This window comes from Rattus norvegicus, chromosome 13, assembly GCF_036323735.1.
Source record: "Rattus norvegicus strain BN/NHsdMcwi chromosome 13, GRCr8, whole genome shotgun sequence".
NCBI lineage: Eukaryota > Metazoa > Chordata > Mammalia > Rodentia > Muridae > Rattus > Rattus norvegicus.
In genome coordinates, this window is record NC_086031.1 from 51,092,842 (window position 1) to 51,105,894 (window position 13,053).

General features: G+C 44.8%; 1 pseudogene; it reads right to left on the reverse strand.

Annotated features, from left to right (window-relative positions):
- Window positions 1-814: 814 nt before the first annotated feature.
- Hnrnpf-ps3 (heterogeneous nuclear ribonucleoprotein F, pseudogene 3) lies at window positions 815-1,481 on the reverse strand (annotated as a pseudogene).
- Window positions 1,482-13,053: the final 11,572 nt, after the last annotated feature.

Genomic DNA, 13,053 nt, shown 5'->3' on the forward strand with positions numbered 1-13,053 from the left:
CCCCTTTTGAGTAAACATTTCATTTTGTTGCCCAGGTTGGGATCAAACTCAAAAGTCCCCCTGTCTCATCTTTCTTACTTTCAGAGTTATAGTAAATGTACTATGCCTGGCTTATATTCTTTAAAAACCACAGGCTATGTAATTATGAGTTCTTGATATTTCAGTAAGGAAAATCATTTTTCACCATTCTGCAGAGATCTGCACACCTTAATCATTCACTCTAGACTCCCTTATTTTGATGAAGACATTTAAAATTTATCAGTTAAAATCAGTTTGCTAGAATGCTCACCAATATTTTGTGAGTGCTTACTGCACACACATGTGCTTCCTTTCTTTGTGAAAAAGTCTTTAGTTTAAGAAAAAATTTAGTTAACAAAAACTTACTAAGTTTCACTTAGTAAAATACAACCAAAAGGAAATCACAGTACGAAGAAAGCTTTAAGTGAAGGCCTCACCAATCCCTACAGTATTAATATTGTGTCTCAATTCCCCAAACTAAGTTTTAAAAAGCTTAAACTTAACCTAAAGGTTTTAAATGAGAATATGAACTAGAATGAATGTTAGAAATGCTTCTCTTTGTATCGGGGATCTAGGGCCCTGAGTTCTCCAGAAAAGCACATGCCCCCAGTGTGTTCACTGTGGTGTGCCGAAAGATCCACTCACCACACTTACGCTGCTTAACTCAGATAACAACACTCTTAAGTATACTACCAAAAATGTTAATTGAGAAAGGCAGGAGAAAATAGTTTTAGTTCACTCAGTATTACATGCTAGAAGAAAAGTTTGCATGAGAAATACTGAAGAGATAATATTTTTAGACTGCTGTAGCTGATCTGTAACAGCCACTCACTGATTGGCTCTCCAGGCCACTGTAAGTTGCCTGGGAGCTGACACACCCATGCCCTGCATCACCTGGCTGCTATAGGCCCCATTGCTAGCCCCTGTTGTTGAATCCAGGAAGAGTTGTATGCATCTGTGTTGGCCCTATCCTTGGACATAGCTGCCAGGGCTTCTTCATGAGTAAAAAACTCAACACCAGCTTCTCCTGTCACTCTTCCACCAGCACCAATCTCAGTATGAACCCTCACAGGGTTGAGTGGAGAGAAGAAGTTGTAAATGTAGCCCTCTCATGTGGACGAAGTGGCTGTCAGTGCTCTGTACTGTGAACTCACTGTCTCAGTATCTGTGGTCATACATTCCTGAGAGACAATAGCTGAAGTCTCTCCCAAACAGGTCAGTGGTGAAGTCATAGCCATTACCGAGGCCACTGTGTTCTTCATAGCCCCCAGAGCCTGCACTATAGGCACCAGACCTCATCCTATCCAGGCCTGCCTGTCTCACAATGCCAATGTACCTCTGGGCTGTGCCAGGCCTGTCATAAGGCCCAGGCCTCTGGACAGACATAAACTTCAGAGGTGGATCTGAGTGTGACCTAACTTCCTCCTGACTGCTCCTGAACACTGCTCCTGTGCCCTATTCTCTCCTTGTGCCTCCCTAAGGCTTTCTCGGCTAACTCTTGTGAGGCAAACTGAACAAAGGCCTCCCCTGTAATTTTGCCTTTCAGGCCTAGAGGTAGTGTGATCCTGTTTGACACAATTTCCAACACTGAGAAGAACTGAATGACTTATTCCTTTGTGCAACCACGTGGGGGTCCCCGAAGCCTCACAGTATTTGCACTGTCGGCCCTGTTTGGACCACTGTCCTTCAACACCCAATCCATCTCAGTCCTGTGTGACTTCAATACCTCAATATACTAGTGTCCCATGCTTTCCCTGTCTTTTTTTCTTAAATATTTATTTATTATATGTAAGTACACTGTAACTGTCCTCAGACACACCAGAAGAGGGCATCAGATCCCATTACACATGGTTGTGAGCCACCGTGGGGTTGCTGGGATTTGAACTCAGGACCTCTGGAAGGGCAGTCAGTGCTCTTAACCACTGAGCCATCTCTCCAGGCCCCCTGGTTTTTTTTTTTTTTTTTCAGAGCCAATTTACATCATCTTCTGACTCAAGAGCAGCAAAAGCCTCACCACTCTGCCTGCCTTCTCCAGTCTAAATGAAGTGAACACCTGCGACCCCATCGTGAATTGTGCAGTTGGAAAGGAGATTTTGTACTACCTCAATTGAGCAGGACCGAGGTAGGCCACGGGGTTTGACCACATAGCCTTCCCCTCCCTCAGGGCCCAGCATCATGGACACTTGGCAGGGCTGATGTCACACAAGCTCGAGCAATTTTTTTTTTTTCGTAGCTTAAAGAACCACCACAGACGGCTTCTGTAGGAAACACTTGATGGAAAATAACTGGTTTTCCATGGGAGGAAGGTAGGAGTGACTTCAATAAGGCATGCGGCTTACGAACCCCAACTCTACCTGATGCCTTAAAAACAAAGAGGGCTCCAGGGAAAGTCCAGGTGCATCTTCTTTTTGTTTTCAATTTTCAGGAAGACGAGGCGCAGTCCTCCTTCCATGACAGAGCCAGAAGGATTCAAGACAGTTATGGGGCAGAGCCTCAGGCAGCGGACATCCGAGCATGGGCCGCCACAGCGCCACTCTCATACACGTGCTTCCTAAGTGCACACTTCGTCTTGTCTTTGGAGATCCTCACCTTCCCATAGTGTCAAGAAATCCAAAGGGATGACTGAAGGGGGACTCTGTGGGGTGGACCCCAGCATGCTGAGTGCTGTGTGTACCCTTCCTGTACTGTATATGGGTCTGCAGTATCATTGTACAAGAAGTTAAGGGCCATGGACACAGCTCAGTGGTGGGGGATCCATGTGTTTAGCATCCTCAGGGCCCTGGGTTTTTATCTGGGTTCAGCACCAGCGCAAAAGAAACCAAGACCCAAACCAAATAAACTCAAGGAGAGATAGGAGTAGAGACAGAAGTAGAGATAAACTAACTCCTCTTCTCATCATTTCTACAGTCAGCATGTTCTTATGCCTCTCTTACTTTTCTGAGACTTTCTACCCTAGGGGTACCAGAGTTCTTCCAGCTAGAACATTCTGGGGTGGTATTCCACCTTGGGTACAACCAAAGCAAAGTTTATAAGAAGTAGCTCTTCTCTTGCGAGGGACCATGTTTCCCTAGGCATAATGCCTTGTGGTGCCATGGGACGGTAAAGCCCTCCATCCTCACGGCTTGCTCTCTGTGAGGGGGATGGGAACGTGTCTGGTTCCTAGCCCTGAGAGTGGGCAACGAAAGTATGGTCTCTGGGAAACTGCTGTCCGATGATCTGTGATGTGTTGAAAGCAGCTCATTGGGGGGATATCAGCAGTGGAGGAGGGAAGGAAGCCGGCTCTTGAATTTCTATGTCGTCAAAAGCAGCTAGCTATAGGGCTGACAATCTTGGGCAGCAGGAAATGGAGCATTATTTCTGAAGAGAACTTCCTGTCTCCAAAAGCTAAACTTTATCCACTCTGCACACTTCCCTCTTGAGCTGGGGGCTTCCTAGGAATGAAACACCCATGGGTAGTGTGGCATGTCTCTCCTCGCTCAGGGGTCTGAGACAGGAACCATTTCTCAGGAAGATCTCTGGGAGAAGGCACAGGGCAGGGACAGGAGGTTATCTTTCTGGGAACTGAATGTTCTTCTCTCCTCATTTTCCTCATCTGTCCTTAAGCTAACCAATGCTGGTTTTTGTTGGGTTACTGACTTTTAGGCTTCAACCAGTTCTTCCAAAGTCCACAGACACTGTACCAACTAACTGTCTGCAAACCATTTTTGAGGTAAGCGGTTGATTCAAAGCAAAGGCCACACAGTATAAGGAAAGATAGAAGTGCAGAATGTATTAAAATCAACTCTATGAGATGACAATAAACCTTTATAAATACATGTACGTTACTACAAAATACACTTCTAAGAAAAAGGAGCAGGAGTCTTGTATATTATTTTTTCAAGAATTTATTAGCCTATTCTCTGTTTTTGTTTTCTTTGTTTTAAACCATTTCCCCTCCGTCTTTCACAGAGACAGATGGTTTCAGCTATGTTCAGTAGCTTCTAGCCTCTGTCTGCGTTGCTATGCAACAGAACCCATCCTACCCTCGTCCATTCTCTGTTGTATCCCGTTTCTGTTGACAACTCGAAATAACTAGCCTAGTGCTTTGGCATTCTACTTCCTCCTTGCTACTGAGCTGAATACCTATCAAGTATCTTCCGGGGCTTCCTATCTCTTCCTGTTACAGCCTTGAAAAAAAATGTGTTTGCCCTAAATTGATTCTCCTCATCACTTCCTATTTACATCAGCCCACTCAGTGCTAAGGCAGGCAAAACATACCAGAATGAGTCAGGCAGCTGCGGGCCCATGGGGGGGGGGGGCGATGTGTCAGTTAATTGTATGATATTTGAAACCAAGATTTCGTGCTTTGTTTTTTGTTTCTGTCAGATGTAGAGTTCTTCATGTTCCTTTTTTATCAGGATGTTGTTCACTAGGAGATACTAGTATGTAAAAAGAAAATTAAAAAAAAGCAAGGAGTGTGGAAAGGACACTTCTCTGGGCTTGAGGAAGGGCGATAAACTTCTTCCACAATGAGAAGAGAGCAGAGGTCATGAGAGTATTCTGCTTCTGAGTCTAGAGAGTGGAGAACAAGAGGGAAATTTTCTCCAGATGGAAACAAAAGTATGGATTTAAGACTGTAGGTCATTCTGGGCTTTTCCTCTCTATTTGTGTACCATGAGATGATTAGGCCCATGTATAGATTCTTCTAAACCTCATTTCATGCCTCTTTAATTCACACCATTTTTCTTAGCTCTAGAAGTCACACACCTCAAATAATTATAGAGTAAAGTCCCAACTAAGTAATCAGTGGCTGTTCAATGGGCTCACATTCCCATTATGGCCGCCGGGGAAAGTCACATCTGTCAAGCCTCACTTTGCAATGATGCTGAACTCCACTCTCTCAAGAAGAATCTAATGGCAAGTGGCATTCGAAGGTTCGGAGAACACGTGGTTCACATCAAAACTCACAAATCTTGAAAAAGCAAAGTACTGCAATGTTGTCTACTTGGGGTGAAGCCGATTCCACTCAGAGCTGTGACACCATGGGGTTATCTCACCTTCTGTTTCAGTGACCTTCTGTGGAAAGCAAATCGTGTGGTCCCTTCGGGTGTGTACGTTGACACACTTTCTTGGGACTTATCTTGACATCAAGCATTCTACTTGGTGTTGTAACCTTCTGACACACTGGCAGTGGTGTGGGCACTCTATGCTCACTGGTAAGGTGGTTGGTTTTGCTACTTTTTGCTTGGCCTCTCCTTGCCTATAGAAGGTTCTACAGGTGTCTACGCTGCTCATCAGAACAGAAGATCACTACGGCCAGGCTATCTACTACCTGGGTCAGAACTCTGAGCTGCTGCTTGAGGATGACAAGGGAGCTAACCCATTTAAGGGTCCCGAGGGCTCTCGTTGCCAACAGGATCTTAGGATCGCTGTGAAACCACTCAGTGTCTTCTAGTATACTGATCATTTTATGCAGGAGCCAGGACAAAGTGAGCTAGTGACATGCACAAAGGGAGCACTGACAGCTTGAACCCAATGGTCACTAGGTTCCCGGATGGAGCCACATCTCTGCTTTCTGCTTTGACTACTTATGACTGTCTGCATTTGATGGTGAGAGTCTTCTCTCTTCTCCTAGGTGGAAGAGGTGCTCTTTGGTATCTTAAGAGTTGAGAAGAGCTTGGACTGTGTTGGCTGTGTTCCTTCCTAGCCACAACTTTTTGATTCAGCTTTCCAGCCAACTATCATCCAAGAATATTCAAAAGGGAAAATTCCAGAGATAGACAACTCCTATTTTAAAATGGTGTGATGGAAGTCTAATGTGGTGACCGTTCTTGCTGTCCTCCATCCAGCCTAGTATACAAAGAGTACAGGAATCTAAGCTTGATCCGATATATCCACGCCATCACCACCAACCTACTGATTATCTAGTACCATCTACACTGTCGGATCTGCTGTCGTGGTTCAGCATGTGCTCTAATGACAATTGCTTTATTTACTAATGGCTCCGGATAATCAGAATAGTGACAAGAGGTGACAGCATAAGACAGGAGTTCAGATTCCCTCAGATTCCATGCATAAGGCTCCTAGGAAGTTTGAGAAGGTAAGGTACAGCTCACGTCGGGGTTCAGAACTACTGCTAATCCCAGGCATTCACTGGAAGTGGACTGGACAAGAGAACCTATTGTACATCTGAATTATATCAAATATTTGAGAACTAGACACTAAAAATTATAAAACCACTGGTTTTTTTAAATTATTTATTTTATGTATGCGAGTACACTGTTGGTATCTGGAAGAGCAGTCCATGCTCTTAACCACTGAGATTTTCTCTCCTGCACCCAAAACCACTCAGTTTTCAATGCGTGCATCCGGTACTTTTCTTTTCCTTGTTTATCAGTTCTTTAAAAAACTACCCACAGTTCTATAATGCTGTCAACTTTGTCAGTCTCTAGATTTGTTTCTTTTTTAAAAAAGGTAGTAAGGGGGCTGGAAAGATGACTCAGTGGTAAAGAGCACTGACTGCTCTTCTAGAGGTCCTGAGTTCAAATCCCAGCAACCACATGGTGGCTCACAGCCATCTGTAATGGATCTGATGCATCTGATGCCCCCTTCTGGTTTGTCTGAAGACAGAGACAGTGTACTTACATAAAACAAACAGATTTAAATTTTATTTATTTATTTATTCAGTGTGTGTGTGTGTGTGTGTGTGTGTGTGTGTGTGTGTGTGTGTAAGCATGCTTGTGGAGGTCAGAGACAAACTTTCGGGACTTGGTCCTCTCCTTCCACTGTGTGGGTGCTTGGGGTCTAACCTGGGTTGTCATGCTCATTGGTAATCACCTTTACACATGAGCCATCTTTGCAGTTCTACATCATTTCTTACTGTGTGTGAGAGAAGGACTTTGGTTTTCTCAGAAAAACAACAAAAATCAAATGATATATCCCCTCCCCACCCCCAATCCACATGGTGTCTTAGGAGCCCAGAAACTCCATTCTTAGAATCTATCTCATCTTATCACTTCAAACCACGAGCCTTGGCAATTCCTTCCCGTCTTGAACATGAGGTGAATTCTAGGGCAGATAATGAGGCCACACAGCCTAAGTCACACATCTGCCATCTCTGAGCCAATATTAGAGAAGCAGCCAGAGGCAGGACAGTGATTTGGGGTAAAATAACCCAAATTGTAAAGACTTTCCAATATAGAGCGGTACCTGGATACAATGGTCTGTCTCTAAATCTCAAGGCAGCCAACAGAAGGGGCTCTGCCACAGTCAACTTAGAGTGGCTTTGCTGGTGATGTGGTGGTTTTTATGTTGTTTATTTGTTTAATAGAGGGTTTGACTATATAGCTCAGGGTGGCTTTGAACTCGTGCTTTAGCTTCAGGAGTACAGGGATTATAGCTATGTTCTATGACTCTTCGTTCATTGTTATTTGTGTCCATTTAAAATTATGTGTCCATTTTGATGTATACTTATTAACATTGTAGTAAAGGATGCTTATTCTAGAATCTTCTAAGACTGAACAGTGTGAGGACGTGCACCCCTAGACTACCATCAGCACCTCTTTTGCTGTACTTTCCTCTCTCGTTTTCCTTCTGTGGGATCTTACTTGTGGTTGCCAGATTTCTCCCCCTACGTACCATGAATGGTTTACGTGTCCTTAAATATTTTAGATTATGCTTGATAATGACTGTATATATATTTCCAGATATGAATAACTTTGGTTACTTATGCAAAGAGCAAATTCTTCTGTCTTTTAAATGTAGATGAAGATGGTACTATGAAATAAGTCTTGTATTGTCAGCACGCTATGTCTCCCATCTGATCTATACCTGATGCCCCTTCTAGTCCCGGCACGGAGTCCGAACATATCCTCATGGGCATCCCATTTAGACTCCCTTCCTCCAGATGACCGTGAAACTTCAAAGCTAAGTTTTCCGCTTGATTCAGCTGGAATGTATGTCAGGACTTTCCTCCAGAGGATCTTTTCCCTCGACATTTATGCTGCACAGGGGGGCACTGAAAATATAAAGCAAAACTCTCACACACTTCAATCAGGATGTCCTCGAATTCTATGTGACATTTCTGTGAGGTGATGAAGCAGTTTGCCAAGGTTTGTGGGCAGGTCTGGTAGGGGTCATGAAGATTTCTCAATCATTTCATAATTTTGAGGCTTCTTTTCTCAGTAATGCCATTTCCCCCACCCCCCGCCCCACCAAAGGAAGGAATCTTTTCCTGTTTTCGCTCAAAGGTAAGCACAGTTCTTAGCATAGGGCAAGCAATGAGTTCAGAGCAGTTTATTTAATTTCCGTGGCCACTCAGGACTCTGAGATCTGAGGTCACAAAATGTGGTTAGTCTCAGAAGTGAAGGAAAATTCTTAGAATGCCACTCCAGGGAATAAGTCCTCCACAGGATGGTTAGGGAGGAACACCAGGCAGGCCCGCCTGACAAACCGCAGGTTGAGAGACGTGAAGTGAAAGGCTGGGCTTAGGTCTAGGGTTAGGACATTTTGAGTGCGTTAAGTATATTTGGAGATAATGTACCTCAGAGTGATAATATCGGAGTTCTGAATTATCACGGCGTTCTTTTCTGGTGAACCACACGCAGGCAAGCAGATAATCCTGGCCTCCAGAATAACATTTCCGTGAGTGGACGGTGAGTCAGACTGTGGGGAGTAACCCCAGGGTCACACCCGGAGGGTGAGAGCTTTTCTACTATTGTTCTTTCCTGAAGCCTCCCATTTCCTGACACACTCTTCCCAGGCTCTCAAGATTCAGCTCAAGCCTTTTCAAATACTTCCCGATGTCTCCAGCTTAGCTCTGCCCCAACCTTCTCTTCTAGGCTCTTACAGCCTTCTTACTGGGCATTCACAGATACTTGGTGTTCACATATAAGCCATTACCCACTCGCCAAATGTCCCCACACTCCCAGGATGCTACTTTATTTTGCTTCACGTTCCAGACACTCATTGCATGCAGCCCACTGTTTGTGACAGTCACATACAACATAAAATTAAGCAAACCAATAGTGTTTCACAAGTCTTGTGGCAAGTTAGTGAATAAGCCCATAAAACCAAGAATGGAGATGGGCTCTTACTAGGTCGGAGATGGGCTCTAACTAGGGTGTCTTCCCTCAGCTATCTTGATCAAAACACACAAACAAGCTGAGGTGTCCGCCATCTGCATATGATGGCTGCAATGCTAGAACCCAACAACCACAACAACAACCAAAACCCCACAAGCAAACCATTGATACACATGGTCACTTGGATGGGCTGCAGAGAACTTCTGAGGAGAAAAAGAGGTTGTATACTCTATGATTCCATTTACTTAGAAGGTTTGAAGCACGACTGTATAGGCGCCGTCATCTTTAGATCAATCTGAATATGTCTGCACCCAGAAGACCTCCCTTGTGGCCGGAGGAGCCGAGTCTCGGTCTGCTTTCCTGCCTGCTGTGGCTTTGGAGTCAGCAGCCACTCCTGTGGAACAAGGTGATGAACACCATCTCGGGGCTGTCGTGACACGAATGGAATGGAGTGGAAGCTGCTTGTCATCCCAGAGTACAAGAGGTTCAGGCAGGGGGATTTGAAGTTTGAGATCAGACCGAGCTACACAGTGGAAAAACCCCATCTAGAAAGGAAAAGGAGAGAGGGAGGGAGGAGGGGGAGGAAAGAGAGAGAGAGGAAGGGAGGAAGGGAGGAAGGGAGGAAGGGAGAAAGGGAGGAAGGGAGGAAGGGAGGAAGGGAGGAAGGGAGGAGGGGGGAGAGAGAGAGAGAGAGAGAGAGAGAGAGAGAGAGAGAGAGGGAGGAAGGGAGGAAGGGAGGAAAGGGAGGAAAGAGAGAGGCACAGAGAGAGACAGAGAGAGAGAGAGGGAGGAAGGGAGGAAGGGAGGAAGGGGAGAGAGAGAGAGATAGAGAGAGAGAGAGAGAGAGAGAGAGAGAGAGAGAAAGGGAGGAAGGGAGGAAGGGAGGAAGGGAGGAAGGGGAGAGAGAGAGAGAGAGAGAGAGAGAGAGAGAGAGAGAGAGAGAGAGAAAGGGAGGAAGGGGAGGAAAGAGAGAGACAGAGAGAGAGACAGAGAGACAGAGAGAGAGAGAGGGAGGAAGGGAGGAAGGGGAGGAAAGAGAGAGAGTCAGAGAGAGAGACAGAGAGAGAGAGAGTCTATGTATGTTTCGAATACATTGACATAAAAGTTGCACTATTTCTGCAGTCTGCTCAAGAACCGTATGCAGGAAACAATCTTTAGTGTGAGAAAAAGAGAAAATGTGTTTGTATTTTGGTTCTAATTGCACGGAAAAATCAAGCAGACGAGAACTATCGTTTTGGTCAGTGATTATTGCCTATTCCACGTTACTCTTTGTTTTATGATGGTCACCTCAGATAGAAAGAGGCACAAGAAAGCAACAGAAACGGTCATCACGGGGAGGCGGTAAGGGTGTAGAGATGACCAGTGCTCAGTGGCAGACATGCGAGAGAACGTCATAATGAGACCCATGACTTTGCTATGTTCACTAAAATACAATTAATAAAAATCGTGTAGATGGCTTAGTGGATAAGGGTGCTTCTCTGTAAGGCTGAGGAGTCCGGTTTGAGTCTCCAGCACCCGAAGAAAAAGCCAGGCAAGGCTGAAAGCGCCCAGAACCACAGCATGGCTCGGCAGACACAGGACTTCGGAGAGCTCACCAGCCGCCAGCGCCCGCGCAGTTGGAGTACAGAGTTTCTTGTTTTTCTAGTAACTCTGGGTGATAAGACAGTGAAGGAGAAAGACACCCAACGTTCTGCTCTCAGCTCAGCAGTGCACAGGCAGGCATACTCCCGCCCTCTCAGCACCCACCTCCCCCAGCCCCAGGCTGATTATCCAGAGAGGCTTGAAGGTCTGGAAGAGAGAGAGAGAGAGAACAAGGCTGGTAGAGGCGGTGAACTTTTGGTGTTTTCTGGAACACTGTCATTTAGCCCTGCGAAATTATTAGTAATTATTTAACTTTATTATCAGGAAAGAAATAAAAGTTGGGATTGCAATAGTTTACAACTCCGTAGACTTTGCACCAGACTTTTGCTTAAATTATTATTTACTGAATTTATAGTGTTTTCCTTATTTTGTTTATTGCGGTAAAGTTTGCATAATGTAAAAGCTACCATTTTGTAGTTGGTCGTAGTGTTACATGATTTTCATTTCGGCACTGGGGAGGCAGAGGCACTGGCAGGTGGACCTCTGTGAACTTGAGAATTTGATTATCTTCTAAAAATGGCCAGCCTGGTTTACATAGTAAGTTCCAGGACAGTGAGGGCTACATAGAGAGACCCTGTCTCAAACAAACAAACAAACAACTGACAAAAAAAGTTATTTTGATAATTTTTGAATTTATTTTTATTTTTTTGAATTTTTAATTTTATTTAATGTGAGTAAGTACACTGTTATTGTCTTCAGACACTCCAGAAAAGGGCATCAGATCCCCATTCCAGATGGTTGTGAGCCACCATGCGGTTGCTGGGAATTGAACTCACAACCTCTGGAAGAGCAGTCAGTGCTCTTAACCGCTGAGCCATCTCTGTAGCTTGATAATTTTTAACTAATTGAAAAATATTTATATGATGCTGGGTGGTGGTACACACCTTTAATCTCAGTACTTGAGATGCAGAGGCAGGTGGATCTCTGAATTCGAGAGCAACCTGGTCTGTAGAGTGATTTCCAGGACAGCCAGGGCCATATGGAGAAACTCTTGTCTTGAATAAAATAGAATAAAATCTATACACAGGCAGACACACTTGAGTGATATAAGTGTGTGTGAGTGTTTTGCCTACATATATGTCCATATACCATCTGTGTGCCTTGTGCCTGCTGAGGTCAGAAGAGGGCATCAGATCCTCTGGAACTGGAGTTATAGATGGTTACGAATCACCATGGGGAGGCAGGGAACCGAACCCAGTTCTTCTACAAGAGGAGCAAGTGCTCTTAACTGCTGAACCGTCTCACTAGCTCCTTTAACCAATGTTAAAAGTGCATCATTCTGAGTAGTATTAAGCACATTGTCACTGCATGGGATTGTCACCGCTGTTCATCTCCACAACTTCCTTATTCGCCCAGAACAAAACCCTGCCAAACCTTCACTTCTGAGTCTGGTCTCCCCCAGGTGCTGGTAGTCACTCTCTACCTCCTCTCTCTATGAACTTGGCCACTCTATGTCCTTTATAAAAGTGGAGTGAGATGGCCTTTGTCCCACGGTCTGGAACTATATTGTGTGAAACAAACAAGAAATGGGAAAAATCCATTTCTGAGGTAATGGTTTAGAAGGGCAGTTCTCAACCTGTGGGCCGTGACCCCAGCATAACAGATATTTACATTATGATCGTAACAGTAGCAAAATCACAGTTATGAAGGAGCAATGGAATAATTATATGGTTGGGAGTCACTACAACACGAGGACCAGTATTAAAGGGCCACAGCAACATGGAGAACCACTTCCTTAGAAAGACTTCCTAAGAAAAGACTTTTACTCCATCCCAAGTTGTCTGGTACAATCCAAGCATCTAAGAGTCCAGCCTAGTGGTTGGAGCAACGACTTAGTGGTTAAAAGCCCTGGCTGCTCTTGCAAGGGACCTGTGTTCAGTTCTCAGCACCCACATGGTGGATATCAACCATCAGTAATTCCAGTTCCAGGGGACCCAGAACCTCTCCTAGCCCTGTAGGGGACCAGGCATGCATATGGCGCACATTTATGTATGCGGAGAAAATACCCATGCATGTAAAATATAAAGTAAATGCATTTCAAAAAAGATCTGGCCTGTTGATAAGTTTTAGAGACAGTGTATAATAATGTGTATAATAAAGTCACACACACACACACACACACACACACACACACACACACACACAGGAGCGCATGCACACACACGCACACAGTAGGGCTGTCTTCTACTGGACTTTGTTCTGAGTGGGTACTGTTAGGACCTTCCTCCCTCCTGTCCTGAGTTAGGCCCTCCAAATGGCGGAAATTCAAATAACAGACAGCACTGGCCGCTTCACTTCTTTTTTTTTCCCCCGGAGCTGAGGACCGAACCCA